This window comes from Aythya ferina (assembly GCF_964211825.1).
Source record: "Aythya ferina genome assembly, chromosome: 2".
Lineage (NCBI taxonomy): Eukaryota > Metazoa > Chordata > Aves > Anseriformes > Anatidae > Aythya > Aythya ferina.
In genome coordinates this window covers 136,278,575-136,292,653 of record NC_140297.1, presented here as the reverse complement: position 1 = coordinate 136,292,653, position 14,079 = coordinate 136,278,575, and the positions used below count along the sequence as shown (strand labels likewise).

Below are 14,079 nucleotides of genomic sequence, written 5' to 3'. Positions count from 1 at the left end.
TATTTTGTTTTTGCTTTATATATATATAAAAAAAAGCCACACCACCATCAAGAGGATTTGACCATAAAGGGAGTTTTGGAAAACTACCATTTCACCAGACTCTGTTTAAATTCAGGAGGGAGATAATTTAGCCACTAAATGTCCTGCCTTATCCACAGCATCATTGGAGAATTGCTCTCTAGAATTGCTTTCATCCCCCAGCTGCTGACAATTTAGCAGTGCTGCTCTCCTTTAATTAATCTCTTTGAATATACATGTAGAAGGTCAGAGTCAATGACTATGATAGAATGAGCAAAAATTTTTGTCCAAAAATGTGTTTTGGAAGATGTGATGTCATTGGTATCAGAACCCATTTTTATCAGTGCATTTTATCTTATTCTTGGAAAATACAAAATGAAAGATTGTTTCTAATTTCATGTATCAACAAAGATTTCAGCAATTTAGTCTCCCCAAAAATGAAAATTAACCAGTTCTGTTTTTCTTTTCATCTGCTGGTTCTCTTTTCCTTTTCCTTTTCCTTTTCCTTTTCCTTTTCCTTTTCCTTTTCCTTTTCCTTTTCCTTTTCCTTTTCCTTTTCCTTTTCCTTTTCCTTTTCCTTTTCCTTTTCCTTTTCCTTTTCCTTTTCCCTTTCCCTTTCCCTTTCCCTTTCCCTTTCCCTTTCCCTTTCCCTTTCCCTTTCCCTTTCCCTTTCCCTTTCCCTTTCCCTTTCCCTTTCCTTTATTTTTCATGTTCCTCCCCTTCCCCTTCCCCTTCCCCTTCCCCTTCCCCTTCCCCTTCCCCTTCCCCTTCCCCTTCCCCTTCCCCTTCCCCTTCCCCTTCCCCTTCCCCTTCCCCTTCCCCTTCCCCTTCCCCTTCCCCTTCCCCTTCCCCTTCCCCTTCCCCTTCCCCTTCCCCTTCCCCTCTCTTTCCCTTTTCCTCCTCATCCCACAATTTTCGAATGGAAAATCAAGGGTGGATGACAGAAAAATGGAGTTACCGTGTATAAAAATAAATAAATCTTTCTTCCCTCCAAGAAGAGTTAAAAAAGTAAGAAATTATCTGAAATTATTTATTTATTTATTTATTTATTTATTTATTTTTCAGCACTCTTAAAAATTTTCTCTTCTTTTTATATGGATAAACATATTGAGGAAAAAAGCCCAGCCCAGATCCCAGATCCTCAGGTCAAAATTATCTTTTTAACCAATGTGAAAGAAACATGATTTCGTTGTTCCAAAAATCATCAAAAATAACACTGCTGAAATTTTCCTCTAGTTTTTCAATTTTCTTATCATGTGAATGAAGTAGAATTTCTGTCCAGCACATGAAGGGCCTGAAGAGCTGTATTTTATATGAGCCCAGGAAATAAAGAGGGAAAAATGTATTTGTTCTACAACTGAATATAGTATTTCATACAAAGATATCTAGCTGGTCCCTAAACTGCTCCTTTTCTCTTTGCTCTGTTGTACAGATACTTACTCCAATCTTTACTACCTTTTCTCCTGTTTGATATTATGCTGTGATTTTAAAGAAGCAGTCCATGCCTCTTCCCACAAGGCATATAAAAACGATGAGTTTAAAAAATATAGCTGTATGTATGTCCTATGCAAGAAATCTGTTATGTGCCTGGACACTCAATGCCACTTAAATGTATCAGGCTAGTGACATGCCTCTTTCCTTTATTTATGAAGTAAATGAAATATGCATATATATTTTTTTTAATTTTTAGTTTTTCTAAGTCCTTGTGGTCTGTGCCCTTTTTGCACAGAACCCACATTACTCATGGCTTTTACCTACTGCTTATGCATTTATGACTGTCAAAAAGGTCATGGTGTTTCACCATTTTCCAGACTACAGGATATATGGAAGTTGGCTGCCATTTTCTCTCGTTGGGGTAATAGGAGATGCTTCTGGCAGTCTTCATCCACACCTACACTCCTTTTTCAGTGTAATATCCTTTTAACAGCATGCAGGCTTCAGACTAGTCTTGGCAAAGCTTTTTGCTGAGAAAAGGCTAAACCACAATACCAAATGAGAGAAAGAGCATGGCAACGTATTTTTCAAGATTGATTTTGAGGGTCTGGGCTAGCTTATGACTTCATTGTCATTATTTCAACTTCACACACCCCTGCAAGGTAGGATGTACAATATTGCTCCTATTCTGAAGATGGAAAAACAATTAGCTGATTTAATTTAAACCTAAAGAAGAATGATTCGACACTTGAGCTTCAAATCAGAACTTCATTATTCCTAATTTTACAATGAGTCTGTAGCTGCAGCTCAAATAACATATCTTTCCCTATAGTATCCTTATACAGAAAATAAAAGATGATCACAAAAAAATAGTTCATGACCTGAAAACCAGAGGTTTGTAGATAAAATCTGCAGAAGATAGGAATTTTTGTTATTTTTTTTTCCATAACAACAATAGCCCTAATTTTCTCTAGATTCTGTTAAAAATAAATAAACAATTAAAAGATAGGGGAAAAACATCTTTCAGTAGGGCACATTCTGAAAAAGAAAAGATATAATAGGTGTAAGAAAGCAGAAGAATAGGATAAACCACAGGAGAGAATGGAGACACATATGTGAATTGGTATCTATTGTAAGATAAAGTGATCCATGAGCACGGGCTGTGTGTGCTTTTTAGAAATAAAGATACCAGAATCCAGAGGTCAGGGTGGATGACTCAGGAATACAAAGGGTCACCCCAGACACAAAGGGGTGTGTGTAAGAAAGAAGATGGTTGGCATCAAGCAGTATCTGGGATGAAGTTAAGACAGCGTAACACAAAGGAACAGTGAAAGAAGAGACTGTGAAAAGAGTACTGACTATGCTAAAATAAATATTTCTTTTTTAGATGCTGGGGAGCGATATGGTCATGTAATCTGCATATTGCCATAACAGTTGCTATAGCGAGTGTAATGTACTGTATTTTTTTTTACCACCAGGGAGACTGTTGCAGCAGACACAGAGCTACATTAGGAAGTTGTGCTTAACAAGTCATGTGTGATTTTACTGTCAAACTGCAAAGTGCTGTTCTCCTATGGAAGAAGGCTGCGAGTACTTTCTAGGAGTTGATAAACACCACATGATGCAGCTTTCTGGGAAAAACAGAACCCTTTGAAGCATTTCCAGCAAAACCCTTAGAGAGGGGAGCATATTTTCAGATGCATGATTCTAGGTTAAACAGCTATGTCCCCCACTTGTTTACAAAGCAGCTCGACAGCTGTTGTGAGCCGCTGGCCCCCTTTGGACAGACAGGATGCATTTGGATCTGTCACACGGAGCCACCATGCGCCTCCGCCGCATTACTCTACAAAGATCTCATCTGAGATCTGCTACCGGCAAGACTGAAAGCCTCACCGGCTCTAAGAGCAGCAGATGAGTCGTTTCATCCCTGCTTTAGCTTCCATGTTGTTTTTAACTCCCGAGTCAGGGAAGCATTTTGAGTGGGGAAATTTGTCCTGGGAAAGCTGCACCTTGCTTTATACGTGAAAAGTAAATTATGAAAATAAGCGGCAGTAGTGGGTTGTTAGCAGAATTGAATTGAAGAAAAGCCTGCAGCCTGTCTGAGCACAGAAATTGAGAGTTTCCAATTGGAAAATAAAAAGTTTAATTAAAAGAGCAGAATAAATATTGATTTTGCATCTGTATTCAGTATTTGGGAAATCAGGCTGAGAGGACCCACCTCCCGAGCCATGGTCCCAGCCACTGGGGAGAGACCCAGAAAGCATGGCTGAAAACAACCCCAAAACAGAATATCTTGTAGACCCCAGTGAGATGGGGAAGGGATGGTGAGATGTCTCTGTGTAACCTCATATTTTAGATGAAGACACGTGCCTGGGTATGCTGATTTTTGGGGCTGTGAAGGGCTGGGAATGGGATAACCTGGTCTGGGTGGGAAGCAGGGGCAGGGGGTGTCTGGCTGTTGGGTGGGGGACAGACACCAGGACATGCTGCACCTTGGAGAAGGATGGAAAAGAGCAGCTTTCTACTGAATGAGGAGCACAGCTGGCCACAAAACCTGTGTCTGATTGCTGTATCTGGTCTCCAGAGGTTGGACTTCCCCAGCATGTGTGTAGGATGTGCAGCACACACAGGACCAGCTGGAATTTCCCTGGTTTCAGTGCAGGCTCTCCCCTTGCTGCTACAGCTGCTGGGGAGCAAGAGGCAAACAGGACAGGAGCGGTGAAGGGCCAGAGCCACCAGCCTCACACCAGCCTGCTCAGCAGCACATGGATTTTCTGTTGCCTGCCCTGCTGGATTTTTCCTGCTAAACAGCTCACAATGAACTTCTAGTACGATGCTGCCTGTCCATCAGTTCTTCCGCAGCCTGGTTATGAAGCCCATAGTGATCCTTTAGCTCTAGGTAATGTGTTACTTGAAGCATTTCAGTCTATGCAGTATCCCACTGCAGGTGCTTCTGCTTAACTCTGTGCAACATATTCCTCATTTCCACCCTCTAATGACGTTTTTCTTCTAACCAAGGCAAAGGCAAACAAGTGATTTGATAAATCTCTCTCGGCAAGAGCTGCATGTCCATCAGGGAGGGTGACAGGGGTCCCCTCCGCCTCCAAAGCCCACACATCACAGGCTGCTGGTCCCTTGCAGCCAGTGACAATACTGTTTCCTTTGCCCTTCTTACAGCAAGTGGTCATAGCAAAAAATTATGGCTGATGGCATGTGACAGGCCTACATCACATTTTGACATTAGCTTTTAGCTACTGTTTTTCTTTCTTTTTATTTATTTATTTTCAATAGCTGCCAATGTGTCCAGTCAAATACCTGCCTGTCATCACAATCAGAAAGACCCTAATGTGTCTGAATTATGGAAGGGGACCTCGTCTCCTTTCCAGCACTTTGTTATGGCCCCGGCACAGCTTTTTATCACCAATTCCTTACGCATAGCTGTCCCTGCTCTGCCACAGAAATCTTCCAAGTTGGCAGCTCTGGTGTCGGCTGCCATTAATCTTCCCTGTGCTGCAGAGAGCAGGGGGCATGGGATGATTTATGGCAATTACCTGTTCTGACACAGGTAAGTGGGGCTGGATCCTTGCTGCTGCTGTGAGTTGTGGCCCCAGGCAGCCTGGGAGTGCAAAATATGCCTCCGTGCACCTGCATCTGCTTTCCTCCTTAAACAGTTAAACAAGGGTGGGAGGTGGGTGGAACATGCATTTTAATCACATTTTAAAATAGCATCGAGGTGGTGGTGCACCGGTAAGTGAAAGGTTAAACACTTTGACACCAATTCAGAATTAAAAGCAGTAATCAGATGTCTTTGTTAGTTTTGTGAAAGCAATATTTTTCCCAGGAAGGCTGTGAAATGCACATCTTCTACCTGCGATTTCCCAGGCTGAGGAATTTCTGGCTTTTATTTTAAGTGCTGTTGTCAGGTTTTACTCCTGATTTTTTATTCTTTGAACTGGCAGGGACCTGGAGTGATGCGCGGGAAGTGAAGGTTGTGCCAAGCAGAGATCAGCATCGAAGCCTTGAGCCAATTAAGGAGCAACGCTAATGGGCTCTCTGGGACTCCCGCTAAGCCTTCCACGCCAGAAAAGATGATGCCCACAGCACAGGGATGAGCTGAGCATTTAAAATCCAGAGAAACGAGAGCAGGTCTTCAAATCTTCATTATTAAGCAGCTTCCCTACTGGTTGTGGTGAAAAGGAAGAGTGTTTTATAATGGGGAGACATACAAATGATTTATCTTCTTCGTGAGCGTGTGTGTGTCTGTGTGTGCAGGTGTGTGTTAGAGCATCTCCACAGCTGATATCACAGCTCTGTGGGGACAGTGGTGGCTGGCACGTGGCCCTCTGAAGGCACCGTGCTGCGCGTCCTTGTTTTCACGTGGGAAATCCCGGCGGTGAACGACAGCCCGGCAGCCGTGCTGGGGTGGGACACGCTTGTTGGGGAATAAAGAGTGGCTCTTTATTTATTTTTTTTTGCTCAGCTGCTTCCAAAGTTAAGCTGAAAAAAAATGTTCGTTCTGGAATGTGAATCTGTGAGGGCCTTACAGAAATGTAAATATAGCATCTTATCTTGCGCTGCTACAAACTCCCACACAGACCAGCCCGGAGGCAAGGGGAAGAAGTGAAGGCTGCTCATGGTAGCTCTGGCTGCCGGTGTGGGCAGCTGGGGCTGACATCTGCTGATGGCATTGACATATGGGAGTGGAGCCCTGCCATGTGGGGCACAAAGGGCCTGGTATGGAAGCCATGTTCGCTAGGGCACCCTTTGGCCATTGAGCCTACTATTAAACACTGTGTATGATCCACAAACCTCTTATAAACTCCAAAGTGCATCTGTGGCTTTCCTTCAGGATAACTGAGAGCAACAGTAAGGAGTTTTGGGGCTATCTTCTTCTCCAGTGGCTGGACCACACGTGCCCTCTTAGCTATGGGGACCATGGCTTCCAGCCTCCTTGCTACCTCAGGGCTTTCAGGCCAGTGCCACTGTCTGAGCAGGCCTGAAATAGCTGGCTAGCTGTGCTCTCAGAAGTGATTCAATTTTTTAAACATTTCATTCTTTTTGCAGTCTAGGGCCATCTCCAACCTGAAGCCTTGTCATAATCTGGTGGCACGCTGGGGCTTGTTTACAAGATAAACTAACAGCTGCTTTCCTCTCATCCCCTGCCCCTGCTTCGAACTTGAAACAGGAATTATCTGTGTGTGTCAGAACCAGAGGAGTCAAAGCCTCCTTGGAGATGCCCTTTGGGCCTCTCTTTCTGCTACCTTGTGAGCATCTTTCTATTTTCAGGGATGGCAACCCAGCACCTAATCTTCCAGAGGCATATGTATTGCTCCCAGGGAGGCATGTTAGGAATGAAGGAACTGATTTTATTTTTTTCCCCATGGATTAACCCACTTCTGCTTATCAGACTACCTCAGCACTTGGTGTTTGAAATCTGGATCAGAATGTATAGGTTTTCAGGTCCTACACGTGATTTTTCAAAGTGGTCTCATTTGCTTTCAAAGCAATTGACAGAAAATCCATCCATTTTGGTTTTCATGCACCTGTAGTTAGAAATATACAAGGAGAGGCCTTAGTATTTTTTTTTCCCCCAGAACTGATGTTTAACGACTGCATTAAAAGGCCACACACAAGCTTCTCTCCCATTTGCATATCAATACTTAGCCTATTAGAAGCCAATGGAGTGAGGGTCTCACAGTACATACCCTCTCGCAGCGTGATGCTCAGACTTCCCATGACATCCTTTCTTCAGCTTTCATGTCAGTGAATATTATATTGCGATGCCTTGAAGCCAGGATAAACTGGGGCCGTTAAATGTTCAGATGTATGCTCAATCTGTGAAGCTCACAGCTGCTCCACTCTTTTGATAATGCTAGTAAGCAAAATTAGTAAATAAAATAAATGCTCAAGGTTCATTTGCTGTGCACCCCAATACATGAATGAGAATAGAATTGAAGACATCAAAGAAAAATAAAAAACAGGCAAGTAATAACATGTTCCCCTTAGGCCTTCTGCTTAACCTAAATGTTATGTTAAAGGGATAAATGGGTGAACTGAATTATTACACACAGTGAAAAGGCAGAAACAAGCTTTGAGATCACACCTCTGTTAGTAAGATCAGCATTACCTCCTTAAGACCAATGTATATATATATTTCACCAAGAAAATGTGATATGTTTAACATTAATTTTGCTTGTTATTTACCCAGCAGAGTGAAGTCCTGGTGTGGCCCATGAGGCTGCAGCAAGGTCTTGCTTCTTCCCTCCTGTTCCACCACACCTTGCTGTGTGGCTGAAACATTGGAGAAATGGTGTATCTGCCACAGCTGCTTGTGACTGAACTGAAATAGGAAGGTGTCCCAGGACAGGGCATTTTCAAGAAGTTCAGATGACAAAGGACACCACATACATAAAGGGTGAGAGCCCACAGGCAGCGATGATGTAGCCCTGTGTGGTGGAGAGCAGTTGTGCTGGTGGTGTGAGATGGGACCTGAGGCACAGGCAAGGAAAAGGTGATGGCACATGCAGGTGACTGGCAAACCGTGGCTCTGGTGCTGCTCACACACTGCCATGTTCTTCTTCTCCTCCATGCTACTCTTCCATTCTCTATGCAAAGAAAATTGTTGAACACTTGTGAGAGTTGAGTTTCACTTGTACCACTTGTGACACTTGCGTTTCTCAAGGCAACACTCTCCCAGAGCTGCAACAGCCCTGAAGGTGCACAGCCTCCTCCTTCTATCCTACTAGACTGTGGACATAAGAGGAAAAAATGCATTGGCTACATGCACCACTAACTCATACTGCTGCTGGATTAAAATGTCTTAAAACATACATCCAAGAGGTTACACCTTTGAGAAATATTCCTCAAGGAGGCTCATGTAGTTGGACTAATGAGGTAACCACAAGAGATGGTGCCTGAGGTCATGACTCTCATCTGTGGCAATGAAGGTCTTTGTAAGCATTACATATGGGACGATCCGGGGGCACCAATGGGACAACAAGCAACCCGAAGGGGAATGGGTGGAGAAGATCCTTGTAAGCCTCCACTCGCACTCAGTTGTCATGCTGAACTGGAGTTATTCCCTTTACTGTTATAAATTAGCACATAAGAGAAGTTCTGCCAGAACAAATTAGTTACTTTTTGTGAGAAGGTGTCTTAAATAATAATAATAATAATATATTGTCTCTGCTTTCTTCAAAGCCAATGGAGTGTGTCAGGTTGGTATGTTGCAAGATGCAGAAGTTGTATATTTTTTAAAGATCATAAAGAAAAAAAAAAACTGTGTAAAGATTGAATAAATCTGAAAGTGATTTTACATGGAACATGCAGAAGAACAAGATCAATGAAATGCTGGAGTTACACCCTAGATCTGCTGACTGGGGAAGGCTGCATTTCTTTCTCATAGCCCATGCTGCTTAACATATGATATGACTCATGGCCCTGTGAAATATTCACCTCTGTTAAACCCCAGCCATCTCCTCTTTACTATGAAGTCAATTAATTAAAAAAACACACCCTTATAATAGGAAAATCAATGGTAGAATAAAGGATTGCTTTGGGAACAGTGATCAGATAACCTGGAGTCTTACAAAGGTGAGGTAATGCACTAGTATGAAAAATAAGATCTAGCAACAAACTCATTTAAGAATATGCTTTCTCAAAAAAGACACTGACTATATGAAGTGATCGTATCCAAAAACTGTACTTGAATATGGAGGAAATAAAGTGAAGCATAGCATTACTGCAACTCTGGGGTTGAAGACTGTGTTCTAAAAAATAAAAAATCATTGGACGTTTAAAGTTAATTCATCAAATTTCTCTCATCTACAGTACATATTCTTTTTTTTTTCTCCCTCCAGTGTTTGAATGTACCACTTGCAGTGTTAACACTAACTCCTAATCTGATTTTCTGTATGCTTAACTTTACACTCTATGAGTTCTCATTAAAACTCAAAATGTATAAATTTAAACACATGCTTAGCTCTTTGCAGAATTAAGGTTGCATGTTGTGAAATACGTAAGATATATAATACAGTTGCATTAAAATTACAACAGAATTCCTGGCTGGATTTTCCTGGTCACTTTTGTTATTTTAATACAGTTTTAAATGTGAGTGCTTTTTAAGATTGCGCTACAGCCGAAAAATGTCATTGGAGTTTTAATACAGAATACAATTTGCTTACCTAAAACAAATATTTGACAAATACAATATTTTTTTCTCATTTCAAAGTTATGCATGAGTAACTTACACTTGTACAAATTATATTTGAGATTTTGTCCCAAATTTTCCCATATCTTTTTCTGCAGAATTTACATAAGTGGTTCATCGGTAATGTTCAGTGGGAGACTATTAAGATGTCCCTTATCTTTGCCAGGACAAGTCATAACTTCCACCTGATTTTTTTTAAAAAGTGGTCACTGATATTTCTTCAAATCTCACAATATTAACAAGCTTTCCTACCAGGTATCTCATTTCCTTAATTGCTGGTGTAGAACCATGGAGATGTGAACAATGCAGCACGAGATTTTCTTTCTCTCTCTTTATGCTTTTTGTCTTATCCAATGTCAGTGTGGGTACTTCCATTTTCCATGGAAGTGCATAACCCCTTTTCTAGGTCCTGCCATGCTCCTGGCCTCAGTGACAAGGATCTCCTCTGTGGCAATCTCATGTGATGTCCCTCCTTTTCCTCGCTGGAACCTGTTAGCAGCCTGAGATATGGAGAGTGGCTTCTGGTGTCTACATTTAGGTTTGATGTGCTGATAGCAAGCAAAGAGTAAGATAAAATAACTGACCTCTAGCACATCTCCTTAAATTATTAGTATTTGTATTATCTGTCATGTTTTCAAGCCAGTTTTCAGCGCTCCTTGGGCAATTTCCAGGAAGACCTAGCCCTACTTGGGCAGGAAGAGAGGAAGAGCAATCAATGGGACTAATGCATGGTGCAAAGGGGGACCTCCAGGCTTCAACCCTCCAGGGCTTCTGTTATGCAAAACTTTGGGCTTCAGATTTCTCAAATCTGGCCCCAAGAATGGTGTATCCTCAGCATGCAAAGCAAGGCAGGGCAAGGCAAAACAAACAAAAAAAAAACCAACAAGGGTGGACAAGACAAGGCAAGGCAAGGGGGAAAAATGAAACCAAAACACCAGTCAGTCAGAGGAGCAAAGAAAAATTAAAAATAATGGAAAGATTCAAAACTGGGAGCATGGTTTCTGCTCTCTGCTGAGAAAGACAGAATTGCAAAGGCTTCATCAGGTTTCAGGCCAGAAGGGGACCATTATGAGCAGTTGCTCAGACTTTCATGCTGCTCTTAAGGATGCTGAGGCAGCCAGTTTTGCCGTAAGGCATCCCCAGAGAGGTGGAAGACTCAATGCTGAAGCCCATGGCCTCAGCCAGAAGTGCTTTTTGAAGGCCAGGAGTTCAACAGGCAAGGACTCCCTCCCATTGCATGTGCAAACCTTGCTTGTATGCTGCTCTGCATGCAAGTATTTCCCCTTCACCCACAGCATCCCTCTGCCTGGCTTGCCCTCGGCTACCACCACCTCCCCATCCCTGCGCTGCCTGCAAAAAGTGAGAAGGAAAGCCTTGCCTCACAAAGCAGTTGGGTATGGTTTTCCTCAAAAACAAACAAACAAACAAACATGTTGTTTTGGCTGCTGCTTGCTGTTTTGAAAAGCAAGGGCAGCCTGGGCAATGTCAGGGTAGGAGACGTGGGGTGAAGCTGCTACTTCTTTCAACTCACTTTGCTTTGGTTTGTCTCATCTGCTGAATGTGCACAAGCTAGGAAAGGACTTCCAGGTGCAATATTCTGTCCATGCAGTCTCAGGACTTCCTTAGAGTCATGGTTTTCTCTGGATGAAGGAGGTGCATGCTCTGCTGCCATTGCTGTTTGTGCTCCTGGAGCAATCTGTGCCCTTACCGAGGCTGCCAAGGCGAGGAATGAACATCTCCCTGCTTCCTCATCGTGTCCTAATGATTTGCACATTCCTCTTAGCAACTGCAGTGAAGATTTTAATGTAGCAAAGCCACAGTTTTTATATGTAGCAATTACATATTTTGTCCTATATTTTACAGCAAATACTGGCAGCTGCTTACGAAGGAGTGGTGAAGGAATGCAGTCCGGTGGGTATACTGACTGTTCATTTATCCAGAGGGAGTACACTGTAGTGAACAGCATTTGGACTTCAATTTAGTATGCATCCAGCCGAATTATGCGATTAGCTGATATGCAGTAAACCAGAACAGAAACACTTGCAGTCAAATGGTGCCAGATAAAAAGCATATGATTCTTATACAGGTTCTTATAGTATTTTATTGTTAAATAATAAATATGGAGTTATATTGAATATGGCTATCTTATTGTTGTACAATAAGATATACAGTATAGTGAACCATACTTCTGGTTCACTATTTGTATATATATACATCTGTAGCTGTCTGTACAGAAATGCACCTATTTCGAGGCCTTTATATTATCCATTAAATAATCTTTTTTTTTCTTTTCACTTTAACTATGCCAGACTTCAAATGCTGCCATAGTGGAGTGTTTTTCTGTCACTTAAAAGAGGATATAAGAGTTAAAAGAGAGTCTTTTATTAAGAAAAGTTTCAGAGAAAAAGTCTCACCCAGCAGAAAAAGCTCAGTGATTTTTTAAGAACAAAGACAGAAAGAGATGTTTGGTTGGCATTGAAGCTTTTTACAGTTATGTCATTTAAATACTCAAAATTTCCATGTTTAGGTCTGGCAGCTGGTAGGGAAATGGCTCATAGCTTTGACCTGTGCTGATGACGCTCCTGTTCAGATAGATTTGAGTAGTTAATTGATTTTTTTTCCTCTTCCAACTGACCCTCCAGGCTGCCTACCACTTCCAGGACCCACAAGAGAGAAAAGGACCCTCCAGAACTCCTGGCACCTCTTCTTTGTATATGTGAAGGGCAATTAGTTTTACCTACTCTTCCCAACATCCCCTGACTGTACCTGTGGGAAATCTGTGAGCCACCAGCCTTCTGCCTAGCAGTGAACTTGGCACCCCAAATGTCCCAGGACAAAGCTGCCATTCCATTTTTTGCCTCATGTCCCCCTGCCTCATCCCAGCCCTTCCAGCAGTGCTGCCTCTTCCTAGGACGGAAAGAAGAGAGGTGGGAAGAGGAGAAGAAGAGCTAGAAATGCCATCCTACGGACCAGCTTCAGGCAGTAGCAGGGTTTTGATGTAGAATGGGTATGAACTTGGTCTTAGAAGTAACAAATGTGGCACACTAAATCAATGGAGGCTGTTTAATCCACATGTAACTCATTCTCCTGCCAGCATACACATGTAAGATCCTCTCTGTCCTTCCATATCTACAAGATATTCTGTTCTTGCCTTTCTAGCTTTATCACTTAGACAGATATTAAAGTGATCAGTGCTCTGGCAACTCTCACAAGGAAGAGAGCCTTTCCTTGTCTTCTTGTTTCGCAAGGCACAAAATATTGGCCACATTAGAGATGAGAAAGAAATAGTGAACAGCAGCTTGTATAATAATCACCATTCATTCTGTGTGCTGTATGAGGCCTTATGGAAAATGCCATGTACACAGGTAATTAAAACTATATTGTTGTATGTGCCTAAATAGGCCGAAATATGACTGTAAGCAATTCTTTCAAAATGGTGTGGTAGAAAGATTCTTGGCCTCATGATGAGGCTTAGTATTGTAGGGACAATCCGATGTCATCCCCAGCATGTAGAGAAATACCCTTACATAACAATATATAATCTGGTTAAATATACAACCAAAAATATGTAAAAATAATAATTAAAATACTACAATGTAATGAATATTTTGCAAGTATTGTAATGATAAAAGATAGTTGAATATCTTTCATGCTTTGAAGGGTTCTCCTTTCTTACAGATTAAAATAAATCAGCAGTGCTCTCTCTATTCCTTGCAACAGTTTCAAAAATGTGTAAGATTTATATAAAAATTCTTACAAACATTTTGCCAGCTTGATTTTTAATTTGTAAAGTGGATTTGCATCAGTCCCTCAGAACAGTGGGAGGTTTGTGGTCCATTCTGTATATAACTGTATTTATTTATTTTTTCCATATTTTAGTTTTATGGAAATTTAGCAGAAGATTAAAAAAAAATATTTTCATGAAATTTTGATGCATAAGCATACAGAAAAAGAGAGAGAGTGAATGAATGCCTACGAATTACATGATATTCTAAAATTGTGTTTCCAAATGCCTTTATCTGAATTCAAGCTGTGACTTAATAGCTGTAGCTGTATCAACACTGGATCATTTTACCATCAGAGGAAAATATATGAAATGAGACATAACCTACTAAGGTCACTTCAGGGGCTATCATCGAGCGGAAAATGAATGCTAATATTTTCAGATTTAACATGGGTAAGCTCGTCAGAACCGATAGTTTGGGGCTGAATTCTGAAATGCCCTTGGTGAAAGCAATGCAAGGGGGATGGTCAGAGAGATGGGATTATTAAAAGATAGGGTGGAGCCAAGCCCAGCCATATGGTGAATGCCATAACCGGGGCAGACCTGTCATGGCTAAGCAAGCTGGGAAAGCAGGCGAAAAGAAATTGTCCTGAAAGAACAACATGCATCCCGCCATGAAGAAATGAGGGCAGAG

General features: G+C 41.7%; 1 long non-coding RNA gene across 1 annotated transcript in view; it reads left to right on the top strand.

Annotated features, from left to right (window-relative positions):
* Positions 1-13,390, top strand: part of LOC311431959 — a 32,222-nt gene extending 18,832 nt beyond the window's left edge. The window contains exons 2-4 of the long non-coding RNA XR_014689725.1: positions 5,412-5,598; positions 11,525-11,572; positions 12,304-13,390. This is a non-coding gene — a long non-coding RNA (uncharacterized lncRNA). The remainder of the gene's footprint in view (positions 1-5,411; positions 5,599-11,524; positions 11,573-12,303) is intronic.
* The last annotated feature ends 689 nt before the right edge of the window (positions 13,391-14,079 follow it).